We start from the raw sequence: 16,136 nt of genomic DNA on the forward strand, positions 1-16,136 counted from the left end.
CCGAACGGATTCGACACGAAAGGGCATTTATATAAGGGCACCTAAGGATGGAGGGGCAAATTTGAGAAGACTTCAAAATTAGGGACAAATCTGAGTAGGTGCTTCGAGTTAGGGACATAAATGCAAATGTCCCTACTATTAAAAGGGGACGAGGTACTCACGAGATCTAGTTTCTCAGGTGCTTAAAAATATGCCATCGAAAACCTCAACCAAATTATCACAAAAGATTCTATCCAAAACCCTAAACAACCAAAATCAATGGAACCAATATTTCCACTTCGGTCCCACCAAGTTAGTCCTTGACATAATCCAAGCCAAACCCTAGCGCCTCGGTAGAACCGAGATCAGGTTCAGCAAAACCGAAAAGCAGTGACCAAGTTGGTGCAATCGAAATATTCAATTACAGAATTTCCAAGTTTTACATTTCATTGCCAACGAAGTACTCGAGCTGCTTAGGTAAAGCCGAATCGGCCTCACCGAGATGTTTTCTTTGGTCTCACCGAAAAGCCAAAATTTTGGACATTTTGCATTAGTCGGTACAACAGAATTTTCACTTCGGTTTCACCGAGTTGGGCAATAAAGTAGTAATGGTTAGATTTTGGGAGATGGATATAAGTACCACACCACCCCCTTTATTTCGTGGAGAGAGCACTAATAACATATCTACACTCCCACTTGTCGGGCCCCTAGGACCGTTAGTGGCGGCGCAGCTGCACAAGCCTGGCTTGTCCCATCAGTAGGACAAACAAGGAAGACCCTCGTGAGGGCCCTAGCCTCGCGAGGGGAGCATTTGAGGATCATCGTCAAGGGCCGCAGAGGGCGCTCGCTGTGAGGGCGTGCCCTAAAGCTACCCCCGAGGCCCTCGCAGGGCGGGCTCGCCAAGGGCAGCCTCGCACGGCCCCACGACCGTGTGCCCCGCGTGGGTCATGCAAGTTGCACACGCTATACAGGAGCGATGCCAGCGGGCACGGGCAGAAGAGTTTTCCGCTTTCATGCTAAGGGAGCGAGGCCAGCTGGCAGGCCCCGAAAGCAACCCCCAAAAGTTTCCTCATTGGTGCAAGAGGTCTAAGTCTAGGGTCTTGGCAGGGCCGAGGTCACCCCCGAGCCCACCAGCGCGTCATGGGGAAGGGCTTTTACTTGCGAAGACCACCTTTGTCATGGGAAGCCGCATTTCTGTCCCCTTTCAAAATGACCGCTATGGTGACCCTTCTCGTCGAGTGTGTTTGGGGGGAAGAGGACCAAGGCCAGTATAAAAGAGAGGCCCGACCTATGTAGGGATCCGATCCTCATTATCTCCACTAGGGCAAGAAACTTTCTTTGTACTCGTGTTCCACCTTAAGCAACCCAGACAAGCAGGAGTAGGGTTTTACACCACAAGGTGGACCAAACCTGGGTAAACTGCTTGCGTGTGCTTGTTTGCTTTCCTGAGATCGAGCCGCCGGAGAGTCATAGTGAAGTTGAGAGGTAGAGCGGGGTTGGAGAGCGAGCGCACCCTAGAATTCAAACCTTGCTAGGTCTGCGGAGCCCCCATTCCGACATTTGGTGCTCCAGGTAGGGGTATGTATATTTTCTCCGACTCCGCCTTCCACTCGGGCTTCACCAACTCCATAGCGGACGCCCGCTATCCGCACGCCGAGCAGGCGGCCGCTCGACGCACCGGCACTGTCTTCTTTGCCAGACCCGTCGCGCGGGGATGACGGGTTTCTTCGCGCCTTCCCGAGCAGTGGGACGATGACCGCGCAGTGGCCCACCTCCCTCGCATCGGTCGCGGACAGGCAAACACCCGTGCCTCATTACACGGGGCACGCGGGCCTCTCTATCCTCAACTAGCGGGCGTAGGGCCCGTCGTCGGGCAGGGCCATTGCGTTAGGCTCATCGTCGTTTCCGGAGGGGCCAGGGTGCCTCCTCCCCGCTGTTGTACGCGGGAGGTACGGAGCGCGCCCCCGGGGGCATTGGCCCTAGCGTGCGTCAGCGCGACGCATCCCTGGTTGGTGGTGGCACCGTGGCACAGTGGGTGCGGCGCGAGGTTGCGTGCATCCTAGGCGGAGCCCATGCCCCGAGCGATGGCCCGCACTCCAAGCCATCCTTCTGGGGGGCGAGCGCAGCCCTCGAGGGGCGAGACAATGTGGGGGTCCCAGGGACCGCGCCCGGGCCTGCTGGGGCGTTGCACGACATCACCTTCCGCACGGGGGACTACCTCGGGTCTCTGGTTACCGCGGGCACTCTCCCCATGGTGTGCACCCCCACGATCGGCGGAGCCGTTGTCACCAAGACCCTCATCGACGGGGGCGCCGGGATCAATATCATCTCTGTGTGGTTTTCAAGGCGCTTCTGCTGCCTTACAGCCAGCTGAAGCCTACCGGGCCCTTCTATGGGGTAGTCGCCAAGACTACGACCCCTCTCGGCCAGATCCGTCTCCCCGTCACCTTCGGCACCCGCTCCAACTACCGCACCGAGCTCTTCGACTTTGATGTGACCTTCCGTGCAATGCCATCCTGGGGTACCTCGCTCTCACCAGATTCATGGAGGCGACTCATCCGGGGTACAAATTTGTCAAGATCCCCGGCAGCAGCGGTGTCCTAACCGTGAGATGCGACAAGAGGGACATGACGAGCTGCCTCATGCAAGCACGCAAAGCCTCGGTGGTTGTGTGTTCATCCAACGGGGACGAGGCAGTGCTTTTCGACGACCTACTTGAGTTGGCCCCGGCGAGAAAGAAGCTACAGTTCGTGGAGGACCAAACCAAGACGAAGAAGGTGCCACGAAATGATAGCTGATTGGGCCCCACCTTCACTATTGGTGCCAAACTTCCTCCAGGGCAAGAGAGCACGCTTATCGCTTTCCTCGTGCCGAAGCGGACGTGTTTGCTTGGAAGGTGATCGACCTAACCATGGTGCTGAGGCACGTGATTGAGCATCACCTGGCACCATGCCCCACGCGCGTCCCGTCAAGCAGAACGTGCGGCGGCAAGCACACGAAAAACACCGCTTCATCATGCAGGAAGTGCAGAGGCTGCAAGAGGTTGGGGTCATGTGCGAGGTGTGCCACCCAGAGTGGCTCACTAACCACGTCCTCGTCCCCATGAAGGGCGATAAGGAGCGGATGTGCATCGACTTCACCAACCTCAACAAGGCCTGTCCGCTGGACCCCTTCCCGCTCCCACGCATCAACCAAATCATGGACTCTACCGATTTTTGCAATTTGTTGTGCTTCTTGGACGCCTTCTCGGGCTACCCTCAGATCAACATGGCGGGGGAGATGTGGAAAAAACAGCCTTCGTCTCCCCGTGCACGGTGATCTGCTATGTGAGCATGCCCTTCGGTATGAAGAGCGTTGGTTCCACCTTCCAACGGGTAATGCATATCATGTTGGGCCCCAACTAGGAAGGAACGCCGAGGCTTATGTTGATGACATCGTGGCCAAGACGTGTGAGGCTAGAATGCTCATCGAGGACTTGGAGGAAACTTCGCAAATCTGTTTAAGGTCAACCTGAAGCTCAACCCCGACAAGTGCGTCTTCGACGTCCCTTTTGGCAAGATCCTAGGCTTCCTCGTGTCGCATCAAGGGATTGAAGCAAACCCGGAGAAGGTCAAGGCCATAAGCATATGCGCTCTCCCCGAGGGAGTCTGGAATTATGGGGTCCGCGGGTGGTCGGGCTGTTGTTCATGGGCTGACCTAATGGGACGCATTATTGAAGACCAGACTACATGATGATCTCGTGAACAAGTAGGAAAGCTCCAAATATTGGCGTGTCATCCAAGTTGTGTAGGCTAGATTGGTAGGTTTACCAATGGCTGAGGTCGATTGTATGTAACCCTTGGGACCCCTGGTGTCTATACCGGGGGATTTTATCGGCGTGGAGAGATTGATTCGTCTAGGGTTTAGTTCATACGATCTCGAGGTAGATCAACTTTGTAATCCTCATACTCCATTAATATAATCAAGCACAACATAGGGTTTTACCTCCTCAAGAGGGCTCGAACCTGGGTAAAACATTGTCCCTTTGTCTCTTGCAACCCACCGATCCAAGGTCCACAGTTCGGGACCCCCTACTAGAGATCCGCCGGTTTTGACACTGAGATTGGTGCTTTCATTGAGAGTTCCTCTATGGGATCGCCGGAAGGATTGATGGATCAGTTAATCGTAAGCCATCGAATCTAGAACGGGGACATCTTCGTCCCTGGGTAGGTTCTCACATTCGGCAGCTTCACGCTGCACGCTGAGCCGACCGCCCACCTTGGCCAGATCGGATGTCTCATCCCCGATCAGGAGATAGGGTTCGGGAACCTCGAGCTCCCCACCAACTGCCGGGGCAACCTTCTCCCTGCTAAGGTCACGGTTTTGCGTGATGAGCTCCAAAATCCCGAGGCCTTGACATCGGGTCTCTTGTCCGTCCATGACCTCTGTTCCCTCTTCGGAGAATTGGCTTCGAGCTCGAACCCATCCTCTACGCCCGGACAACTGCAGACGGCCATGGTTGAACTCACTCCCCCCACGAAAGCTATAGAGGTCATCTCTGAAAATCATCAAGATAGCGATCCGGACAGCCTCTCGATGTTAAAAGAGGCGCTCGGCCAGATCCAATCATTGAAAATCGCAGATAGACCAGACCCGAGCTATACTAGGATCGGTCTGGAGGCGGATTACGAGGACTTTTTCGGCCCACCCACTACCCACTTGGTAGCCACCGTCGAAGACTTAACCTACATACTGGATTACACCTTCGAGGAGGTCGAATACATGGATTACGTGATCGATGACCCCGCCCATGTACACACCGGGCGATAAACTGCCACCTCCACCTATGACGTCTACATGGTGGACACGCCTAACGACAATGGTGACCATACCCCCGTTCCACAAAACAATGATAAGTCCGGGGACAAGCCATCAAAAATTTAAAAGAAACGCAAACAATCCAAGGCGAAGAAAGGAAGGGGGACCACACAGGGCACCGGGGAGAACATGAACCAATAGGACACCGGTAACCGCGGAGCTCCCAAGCAACCACCGAAGGATCCGAACGAGACATAGGGCTAGTCTGATCCCGACGACCCCGGCGATTGAGACGATGACAACTACTTGCCTCCCGATGACATGAAGGACAACTTGGATGTCAAGGACTTCATAGTTCTCGAGGACCCTGAAGATTAGGAGCCATTCAGGCAGCAGCTCATAGCTACCACCCATAGCTTCGCGGCGAAGCAACAACAGCTTCAAGCCGAAGAAGGAACCATCAATAATAGATGGACAAAAGTATTGTCAGCAAAAGAAGGATATGGCACCGAGTGACCGGATCAAAACAAAAGCTACCCATGGCGGCGCCTCCTGCGTGAGTTCGATGACGAGGCCTAAGAACCAGTGTCCCCCATGCACACACAGTACGACAAGCCCAATCGTCCACCTCGAGCGCGCGACAGAGCGGCCAGAGAAGCCAAGTATAGACCTGAGCCTCCCTGTGGGAAAGGAAAGGAACACGTATAGCCCAGGGGCAAATATGACCTACGTCACGACTTAAACAATAGAATAGGTCGCAACAGATCCATCTATGGATCCAGCATGCACTCTCCCACTCGATGGGATGGAGATCAACCTCGGCGTACTTACAGCAACAGAGACTGGGAATCATACTGGGAAAAACCAGCAACCGATATTTGGCATATTATAGCCCATGTCGCACGTGCCGCTCACCCACTATGCTTCACAGATGAGGTCATGCAGTACCAATTCCCGAAAGGGTTTAAATCCGTTAACATAGAGCAATACGACAGCCCCACGAATTCCGCCATGTGGATAGAATATTTTCTTCTCCAGATCCATATGGCCACGGGAGATAACCTCCATGCCATCAAGTATCTGCCCCTAAAGCTAAAAGGGCCAGCACGACACTGGCTCAACAACTTATCCAAAGATTCTATCGGAAGCTGGGAAGAGCTCGAGGAAGCCTTCCTGTCTAATTTTCAGGGAACTTACGTCCGACCCCAAAACTCCTCAGACCTCAGCAACATCGTCCAAAAGGAGGGTGAACCGGACAGAGAATTCTGGAATAGGTTCCTCACCAAAAAGAACCGGATAGTGTACTATACAGATGTCGAAGCAATAGCCTCATTCAGGCATGACAACCAGGATGAATGGTTGGCTCGCCAGCTTGACCAGGACATGCCGAGAATAGTATCCGCTCGCACTTCCCTCATGACCTGCTTTTGTGCGTGTGAGGACAATTGGCTAGCTCGGCACAACCATAATGCGGACAATCCTGGTACCTCTGAAGTTCGGGATGGGAACGATAAGCCAAGACGAAACAAAAGCAAACATCGTCATCGTAATGGTGACGCCGATGGCACGACTGTTAATGTCGGCTTCCGCAGTTCAAAACCTGGATAGCGGAAAAATCCCTTCAAAGAGCACAAGGATGTACTGACTCCATTAGATAAAATTATCTAGAGGCCCTGCCAGATCCACGGCACCCAAGACAAGCCTGCCACCCACACCAACCATCATTGTTGGGTGTTTAAGCACGCTGGCAAACTAGCAGCTGAAGAACAAGGCAAGGGATAATGAAGTGAGGACGATGAATAGCCTCGTGGTCCGAACACTAGGGGCTACAAACAGTGCCCCAAGAAGTAAAATCTGTGAACATGGTATATGTCACTCACATACCAAACGAGAAAAGGAAGCGAGCCCTATGGGAGGTCTACGCCGTAGAGCCCATAGCCCCGAAGTATAATCCATGGTCGGCTTGCCCGATTACCTTCAATCGTAGGGACCACTCCAGCATTATCTGTCACGGAGGGTCGGCCGCCCTTGTCGACCCCACCATAGATGGGTATCACCTCACTAGAGTCCTTATGGAAGGAGGAAGTAGCCTTAATCTGCTTTACTCAGATACGGTGAAAAATATGGGCATAGACCCATCAAGAATTAAACCCAGCCACACTACCTTTCAATTAGTAATCCCAGGTGTCAAAGCGCGTTGCTCGGGCACGATAATAGTGGAGGTTGTGTTCGGCTCACCTAACAACTTTCACAGCAATGACTTAATCTTTGATATCGTCCCTTTCCACACCGGGTACCGTGCTCTACTCGGGCGCATAGCATTCACCCGCTTCAAAGATGTGCCTCATTACACTTACCTAAAGCTCAATATGCCCGGACCTAGAGGTGTTATCACCATCAACGACAATACAGAGTGATATATCCGGATCGAGGAGCACACAACGGCATTGGCAGCTGAATGCCAATACAACGTCAAAGCATCAAGCAGCAAGCTCATCATCGAGGCACGACAAGCAGAAAAATGAGCCCGGGCTCAATCACATCCCCCGGAGGAGTCTCCAGCCCAAAATAATCAGGGATATGCTCCCCACGACACAGCCCGGTCACCCGTCAGGTATGTGCCTCATAGACACAATTTCATTCTCAAAGTATCATGGGCAGCTGTGGGAATCCACAACCAAGGACCATATGTTCAGCTTGATCGAACTATTGATGGCACGTATTTACAGACAAGAACGAGATGCCGTTAAGGATCTCTCGAGCATTAGGCTCACCGATAGCATGAAAGCTTCTCAAGGCCCCCTATTCAAGGTCCGCATGTCGACAATAAAGAAACCTTTAGAGGACATTACTCCTCCTTCCTAAGAAGCATAGGAGAAACCGCGCTGCTAGAAGGAGGGCTCACGTGAGGTCACCAACTATAGGCAATGGAGAAAAGGTCGCCTTTAATATGACGATCCAAACAATAGTTCCCTGTAACAACTGCCTTGGCGCTATGAATTATAATAAATATTATTCATATACCTTTTTTACACTATCTTTACATCTATATGTGTTTTGTTCATCGGCGCCGAAGGGTGGCTTTATTTGAAAGGCATCAAGTCCGGTCAGATAATTAATCGGGGGCTTGGATAAAACACCGCCTCGAGCACTATCCCGCCACTAGCTTTTTCAGTATTCGGTTTCTTGGATATTGCTTTTTACGCATCGGTTTTGAATTATGTCTTGGGTCAATAGTTGGATTTTCGTGCTCCTTTGGTTATCCCCTTACATTCCGTTAGTTCAGCTAATGGGGTAAAGGGAGAACCACTGAAATTGTATTCCCGCCTGGCCTGGCTGAAAATACCTCAGTGGAAAAAACCGAAAAATGACTATTATAATAAGCTAGAATCGGTCTACAATCTGAGTTAAAACTAAAGACCCATGGTGGTTTTATTCCATGTTATTACGGAGAGGTTTGTACCTTTGCAAACGTGGTGGTAACTATTTGAAAATTCGGTTCATTCGATTACCACACGAAATAGGGGGCTAGCCCCCACATTCAAAGCTCCTAAGAACAAGTGAAAGCATTAAAGCTGAATAGTCTGATTGCCTCATTTCCTTCACACACTACTGACTCTAGGCATCGATACATCGGCTAAGGGTTACAGTGCCGATGTCGAAACACTCTTTGTAGTTTCCACATGGGGACTTAAGTTGACGACTGGAAACTTTCAGATTAAACGGCCAAAATAGGAGTCAAAAAATAATTCACAAGTGCATTACATCGGGACAAGTTTCATAATAACGAATTGTTCCATGGCACACTACTATACCCCTACTCCTAATCTACATCTTTGGGAAATTGGGCTTCGATGGCCCGAGCACCCTCTACCGCAGCAGGGAAATATAGCTCCGGTCGCCGATGTACCTTCTGAGGAGGCGGAGGCGCAGTTTCCATTGTCACGGTTTCACTCCCGGCTAGTGCATCATGGTCCTTGCACAGGCCATGCAAGCTCCCTCTATGCAGACGGAGCGCTTCAGGACCTCGAGCTGGGGCACAACATCGCACAACTTTTGCACTAAGCCGAACTAAGTGCTCGGCAGACGCTCGGTAGGCCATAACCAGATGCAGAGGTCCTTCATGGCCCGCTCCACCTTCCTGTGAAGCTCCATCAGTTGCTTCGTTTGATTAACAAGAAGGGGTTGGCCTCGGGAGCTTCAAACCGCACCCAAAAAAAGCCTCTGCTTGGCGTCCCCGTCATGGACCACGTAGTGCTTGGCCGCATCTGCTGCACTCCGCGGGATGTTTGTAAAGGCACCTGGGGAACACCATAGCCGTGTAAGAAAGGCAAACATGTTTCTGCCAAAGGCACATTGTAGTAAGTCTGGCTTACCATCCGCAATCTTCTTGACCTGTCGCACTTCCTCTTCGAAGAAGCGCCTCTCTACCCGCTCAGATTTGAGCGCGGAGGACAGCTTGGAGAGCTCGGTCGCCTGTTCCTCAAACTTTTGTTCCAAGACCTCGTGTTTAGCACTAGCATCTTGTAGCTCCTTCTGGACCTTAGTCACTCTATCCTTGTGCCTGCCGCTCTTCATCTTCAGCGTGTCTAGCTCAGCGATGGTTTTCTCGCTACCATCTTCTAAGCGGCGGCCTCCTGCTTGGCCTTCTCCAATTCGGCCCAGAGTTTCTCCAACTCCAAGTCCATGGCTGCTGACATAATTGGAATCATGATGTCATGTATAAATGCCAGATAGTACAAAACTATTTAAGTACTACAAAAGTATTAGTGGCATGCGTTAAGCTTACCTAGCTTCTGGTCTAGCCAACTATTAAGTCGGCTAAGCTCCTCATCGGAAACCTGGAGTTTTAGGTTCAGCTCCGCTAGTTCTAGGGTGTTAGTAGCCACAACCAAGGATGAGGACTGTAACAACCAGATAAGGTTTTATAAGCATCCGTGTCAACAGGATTGGGTTATTCGGCCGAAGTAGCCTACTGAGCTGTAATAGTTCATGGGTCCCCCGAACTGATTCTGCTCAAAGATGGTAAATTATCTCGAGCCACGGGCATGCTTTCCAACTCACCCTTGGCTCGGGGGGGGGGGGCTATCACACCTATAAGGCATATAAAAACCTTATGAATAAAAATAAACACTAATTGTTTTACCTCGAAGCGTGTGAGGAGACTATTGAAGGCTCTCTTCACCCCGCTATCAACGGACTGAATGCTTTGCAGAATCACACCCATAAGGGTGCAATGTTCATCAGTGATGCACGCGCCGAATAGGGCCTCCACCATCCTTGTGGGCCATTCGGCCGCGGTCTGTTTTGGCACAGGCGATGTCGGAGGCAATGGTGAAGACGTCGGACAAGGAAAGCTCCTTGGAGATGTATCCGAAATAAGCTCGGAGGAGTCGAGGTCCCCCTTTCCCCCCATCAAGAGGGGATCGACTTCCTGGGTCCCGTTGATCGAGGCATGAACCTCGGCGGGGACCTCCTGATCTTTAGCAATCAAGGAACGGACCTTGGCCGGGACCTCCCGATCTTCAGGGACCGAAATATTCACTTCGGCCATCACCACCTCACCCCCCGTGTTCGGAGGGGCTTGGTGGGACATTGATGTCAGCTGTGCTTCCCTTGCAACGGCGCCATAAATACTTTTTCTATCTCAAAAAGATCTCCGGCAACAGTGCCAGAAATAGGCTTGTCGACGGCACCAGGAATCCTTCAGCTCCGGCTATGCCTTAAGGGACTTCCTAGGCAAGTATGCAAATGGTTTCCCCCGTGGCCTTGGAGCCTTGCGTTGGTGTTCCCTTGAAGCGGAAAGGGTGATGTAGCACAGCGGTGGTAAGTATTTCCCTCAGTTTGAGAACCAAGGTATCAATCCGATGGAGGAGTATCTCAAGATCCTGCACAAACACAAAAGATTGCTCCCAACGCTATGAAGGGGTTGTCAATCCCTTATAGATTGTTTGCCAAGTGAGAACTGAAACCAACAAAGTAACAAAGCAAAGTAAAAGTGGAGATGTAAACGATGGGTGTGAAGAGACCCGGGAGCTGTAGTGTTTACTAGTGGCTTCTCTCATGAAAGCAAGTAGACGGTGGGTGAACGAATTACCGTCGAGCAATTGATAGAACCGTGCAAAGTCGTGACGATATCTATGCAACGATTATTTCTATAGGCATCACGTCACAAAACAAGTAGACCAATACTGTCTGCATCTACTACTATTACTCCACACGTCGACCGCTATCCAGCATGCATCTAGTGTATTAAGTCCATAAGAACAGAGTAACGCCTTAAGCAAGATGACATGATGTAGAGGGATAATCTCAAACCAATGATAAAACCCCCATCTTTTTACCCTTGATGGAACTACTTGATGTGTGCCTTGCTGCCCCTACTATCACTGGGAATGGTCACCACATGGCAGAACCCAAAACCAAGCACTTCTCCCATTGCAATCAAAGATCTAGTTGGGCAAACAAAACCCAAGACTCAGAGAGACTTACAAGGATATCAAATCATGCATATAAGAAATCAACAAAGACTCAAATATATATCATAGATAATCTGATCACAAATCCAGAATTCATCGGATCTCGAAAAACACAGCGCCAAAGAAGATTACATCGGATAGATCTCCATGAAGATCATGGAGAACTTTGTATTGAAGATCCAAGAGAGAGAAGAAGCCATCTAGCTACTAACTACGGACCCGTAGGTCTGAAGTGAACAACTCACCAGTCATTGGAGGGGCGATGATGATGATGAAGAAGCCCTCCAACTCCAAAGTCCCCTCCGGCAGGGTGTCGGGAAGGGTCTCCAGATGAGATCTCGTGGAAACGGAAGCTTGCGGCGGCAGAAAAGTATTTTCGAGGCTCCCCTGATTTTTTGCGGAATATTTGGGAATTTATAGGCCAAAAACCTAGGTCAGGGGGCCGCCAGGGAGGCCACAAGCCTGCCCACCGCCGCCTCCCCCTGGTGGCGGAGTGGGGGCTTGTGGGCTCCTTGGAGCCCACCTGGCTTGGCCCAAAAGCCCCCTGGTCTTCTTCCATTCGAGAAAAAATCATTCTTCCGTTTGGACTCCGTTCCAAAATCAGATCTGAAAAGAGTTAAAAACACGGAAAAAACAGGAACTGGCACTTGGCACTGAATTAATAAGTTAGTCCCAAAAAAGATAAAAAAGGTACATAAAACAACCAAAGAAGACAAGATAACAGCGTGAAACCATCAAAAATTATAGATACGTTTGAGACGTATCGGACATCACCTTTGTAGCCTCACCCAATGGAGGGAGTGTAGTGCGAGATGCATTCCCGCTCTCTGCCAGTTCGCTGGGAGTGAACCCCTTAGACTTGATCCGTCGGGAGGTCTCGGGCAGGTTGAAGTGGAGAAAAGAGCATGTATGGTTAACAAAGAAAGCTCAGTGTAATTCATTCAGTACATGTAGGATTCCATACCTTTGGGCCAGAGGGTTGACCCTGGGGGTCCTTCCGGGAACCCTCACAAAGGCCTCGGAGTCCTCTTCGGAATCCGTACTGTCGTTGGGTAGGACTACCGTGCCCGAGCAATGTTTCTTCGGGGCCTAGGGAGGCAAGCACTAGTAGAAAAACTACTTTACGTGAGATACTTTAGTCCCGGTTTGTAAAGGGACCAGCACTAATGTGACTATTAATGTCGGTTCAAACGGCTAGGGGGCGGGCATCATTACTCCCAGTTCATGTTGAACCTCTATTACCGGTTCGTCACACGAACCGGGACTAAAGGGGTGGTGGCAGGCTGGTGTCAAGCTGGGGTCCCACTAGCACCTTTAGTCCCGGTTCGTGGCATGAACCTGTACTAGAAGCTCACATTTAGTATCAGTTTGTGTCATGAACTGGGACTAAAGGTTTTCCTATATAAACCCTTCGTCCAACCCGCATTCGAGCTCTCTGTTCTTCCCCTTTACTCCCCTCTCTGTTATTCCCCAAAGCTCGAGCTCATCCTTCATTTTGCCGAAAATTTATCAAGATTTGAAGGCCCCCCATCCATCCAAGTGATCACAAAGGTTAGCAACTTTGTCCATTTATTTCTCATTGCTAGATTAGCTCTTGCAATGCTCTATAAGTATAGTGATTTGTGGGTTTTACTTTGGGAGTAATTATATGTGGTAGTTTATTTGATTTATATGCAATCTGAGCTCAAATTAACTCTTAGTTTGCATATGTAGGTGTGGTTTACTTAATGCTTTCTCGTCCCCGTCCTAACCACCATCAATCGCCCGCACCGTCTCGTCGTCGGCACCACCTTGGTGAGCCTCTTGTTCTTATTATCTCTTTTATTAAAAAAATCAGGTTTGTGTGATTTAGATATATAGTTACTTGTATAATTTTCTTACCCGTATATTCTTATACATAGCGGCATGGTTTTGATATCCGTCCCCAACGGCCCTCGTTCGGTTTATGATTCGAATGTGGTATATTCTCTTTTATAACTATTTGTTGCATTTCGTTTTTATGACAAATTGTGCCCATCAAGTTGACGTAGATATTTTTATCTAGGAGGTATGTGAACCTTAAATTCCAACCGACCCTCTTGTCGAGAGGTTAAATTTAGTTGAAAAAGAAAATGAGTATTTGAAAGAAAAATTGAAAAGAATTGAAGAAGAGAATATGAAACTAGAGTTGTATGTTGCCGATGTCGTTGATGATCACAAGATCAACATGGAGAAAATGCGCTTGAAGATTAGAAAGATTAGAAAATATGCCATTGATAGTGAGGCTTGGTATCATAATGTTGTTGGATCAATTGTTACCTTAGTTGCGATCTTGATTGTAGTTGTTGTTGCATTTAAATGCTTTAGCTAGAGAGTTTGTATGTTGTTTTATTGGAATAAGTGTGTATGAGTTATATGTATGAACTTGTATTAATTTGGTCTTTTCGGTGTTGTGTAATGAAGATGAGCCGACAATGGATGTACGTTGACCCATGCCCTCCCTAGTTCGTTAAAGGCGTGAATACTTTTCTGATTGCGGCTGAGGAAAACAAGAGGGCGGATGGCTTTATGTGTTGTCCATGTGCTGTCTATAAGAATGATCAGAATTACTCTAGGTCAAGAATCATTCACGTCCACCTGTTTGAGTCTGGTTTCATGCCCCACTATAATGTTTGGACCAAGCACGGAGTAAGAGGGGTTATGATGGAAGACAATGAAGAAGAAGAGGACGACGACAGCTATCCTGGCCATGGGTTTCTAAATAGATGGTACAACAATGGGGGAAGAAGCTGAGCCGACAATGTGGGAAGAAGCTGAAGAAGAAGCATTCGATGAGCCCGCTGATGATCTTGGTCGGGCCATTGCTGATGCAAAGAGAAACCACGCAAGTGAAAAGGAGAGGCTGAAGTTGGAGCGCATGTTAGAGGATCACAACAAATTGTTGTACCCAAATTGCAAAGATGGCAAGAAAAAGCTGGGCACCACACTGGAATTGCTGCAATGGAAGGCAGAGAATGGTGTATCTGACTAGGGATTTAAAAAGCTGCTGATATTGTTAAAGAAGATGCTTCCAAAGGATAACGAATTGCGCGATAGTACGTACGAAGCAAAGAAGGTTGTCTGCCCTCTAGGATTAGAGGTGCAGAAAATATATGCATACCCTAATGATTGCATCCTCTACCGCGATGAGTACGAGGATTTGAATGCATGCCATGTATGCGGTGCAATGCAGTATAGATCAACCACGATGACCCTAGTCATGTTGACGGCGAGCGCCCGAGGAAGAAGATTCCTGCCAAGGTGATGTGGTATGCTCCTATAATACCACAATTAAAACGTTTGTTCCAAAACAAAGAGCTTGCCGACTTGATGCGATGGCACAGAGAAGACCATAAGAAAGACGGGAAGATGAGAGTACCCGCTGACGGGTTGCTGCGGCAACAAAAGTCCTTCCCCCGTGCTTAGGAATTCTTCTTGTTACTTCTCTGGTTTGCGTCGGGTTTTCCCTTGAAGAGGAAAGGGTGATGCAGCACAGGAGCAGTAAGTATTTCCCTCAATTTGAGAACCAAGGTATCGATCCAGAAGGAGGGCCTCGTCAAGTCCAACGTACCCGCGCAAACACAAACAAGCTTGCACCCAACGCTTCAAAGGGGTTGTCAATCCCTTCAAGATTGTTTGCAAAGTGAGGTGTGAGGGCGGAAAGAGCAACGAAGTAAAAAGTGTAAGGCTGAAGAAATGGTGTGGAATTGACCGTGGGGGCCATAGTGTTCACTAGAGGCTTCTCTCAAAATAGCAAGTATTACGGTGGGTGAACAAATTACTGTCAAGCAATTGATAGAACCGCGTAAAGTCATGACAATATCTAAGGCAATGATCATACATATAAGCATCACGTCCGAGACAAGTAGACCGATACTTTCTGCATCTACTACTATTACTCCACACATCGACCGCTATCCAGCATGCATCTAGTGTATTGAGTTCATGACGAACAGAGTAACGCTTTAAGCAAGATGACATGATGTAGAGGGATAATCTCAAACCAATGATGAAAACCCCATCTTTTTACCCTTGATGGCAACAACACGATGCGTGCCTCGCTACCCCTTCTGTCACTTGGTGAGGTCACCGCACGGTATGAACCCAAAACCAAGCAGTTCTCCCATTGCAAGAATCATAGATCTAGTTGGCCAGACAAAACCCACAACTCGAAGAGAATTACAAGGATATGAAATCATGCATAAGAGAGATCAGAAGAAACTCAAATAAGATTCATAGATAATATGATCATAAATCCACAATTCATCGGATCTCGACAAACACACCGCAAAAGAAGATTACATCGGATAGATATGCATGAAGATCATGGAGAACTTTGTATTGAAGATCCAAGAGAGAGAAGAAGCCATCTAGTTACTAGCTATGGCCGTAGGTCTATGGTGAACTACTCACGCATCATCGGAGAGGTCATGGTGTTGATGAAGAAGCCCTCCGTGTCCGAATCCCACCTCCGGCAGGGCACCAGAACGTGCCCGGGATGGGATCTTGCGGAGACAGAAGCTTGCGGCGGCAGAAAAGTACTTTCGATGATCTCCTGATTTTTTGGGAATTTTTGGGAATATATAGGCGCAACCCCTAGGACAGGGGACGCTCAGGGGGCCCACAAGCCTGGATGGCGCGGCCTCCCCCCTGGCCGCGGGGTGGGGGCTTGTGGGGCCCCTAGGGCTCCCCTGCCTTGGCTCCCAAGCTCCTCGATCTTCTTCGGTTCTAGAAAAAAATCTTTTCGGGGATTTTCTTCCGTTTGGACTCCGTTTCAAAATCTCCTCTGGAAGGGGTCAAAAACAGGAACTGGCACTTGGCAGTTAGTTAATAAGTTAGTCCCAAAAAATAAATAAAAGGCAT

The sequence above is a fragment of the Hordeum vulgare genome, chromosome 3H (genome assembly GCF_904849725.1).
Source record: "Hordeum vulgare subsp. vulgare chromosome 3H, MorexV3_pseudomolecules_assembly, whole genome shotgun sequence".
Lineage (NCBI taxonomy): Eukaryota > Viridiplantae > Streptophyta > Magnoliopsida > Poales > Poaceae > Hordeum > Hordeum vulgare.